The following is a 404-nucleotide window of genomic DNA, read 5'->3' as shown; positions in this document are numbered from 1 at the left end:
GAGTGTGTATGTTCCCTACCATGCAGTGCAGTGACAGCCAAGCACAGACAAGTGAAGGTCACACTGTTCTGCTGAGGTGTTGAAAAGAAACTCACGATGCGACATGTACACTCATGCACTCTCCTCCCTCCCTCTCTCTCTTCTGCTTGCTTGCTTTTTTTCTTTTTTAATCTCTCTTATTTTGTTCTTTCTCTCCTTTACACTCTGGGTTTTTCTCTATCTCGTTTTCTTTCTCTCGTGTTTCTCAGCCGATTTTCTTCTAGCTCTTTTTCGCTCATTTTTTTTCTCTGTATCGGGATATATTGTCTCTATTTTTTTCTTATTGCTTTCGTTTTACCTTTCTCTTTCCTTCTCTCTTTTTCTTTCTTCATCTCTCTGTTTCTCTTTCTCTCCTCCCCCCCCCC

At 41.3% G+C, this 404-nt stretch overlaps 1 protein-coding gene across 1 annotated transcript in view; it reads right to left on the bottom strand.

Annotated features, from left to right (window-relative positions):
- Positions 1–404, bottom strand: part of LOC119586923 (insulin receptor-related protein-like) — a gene marked incomplete in the record, with an annotated part of 99,749 nt that overhangs the window by 98,668 nt on the left and 677 nt on the right.

This window comes from Penaeus monodon, chromosome 22 (genome assembly GCF_015228065.2).
Source record: "Penaeus monodon isolate SGIC_2016 chromosome 22, NSTDA_Pmon_1, whole genome shotgun sequence".
NCBI classification, from domain to species: domain Eukaryota; kingdom Metazoa; phylum Arthropoda; class Malacostraca; order Decapoda; family Penaeidae; genus Penaeus; species Penaeus monodon.
This window is presented reverse-complemented; position numbering and strand designations above follow the sequence as displayed.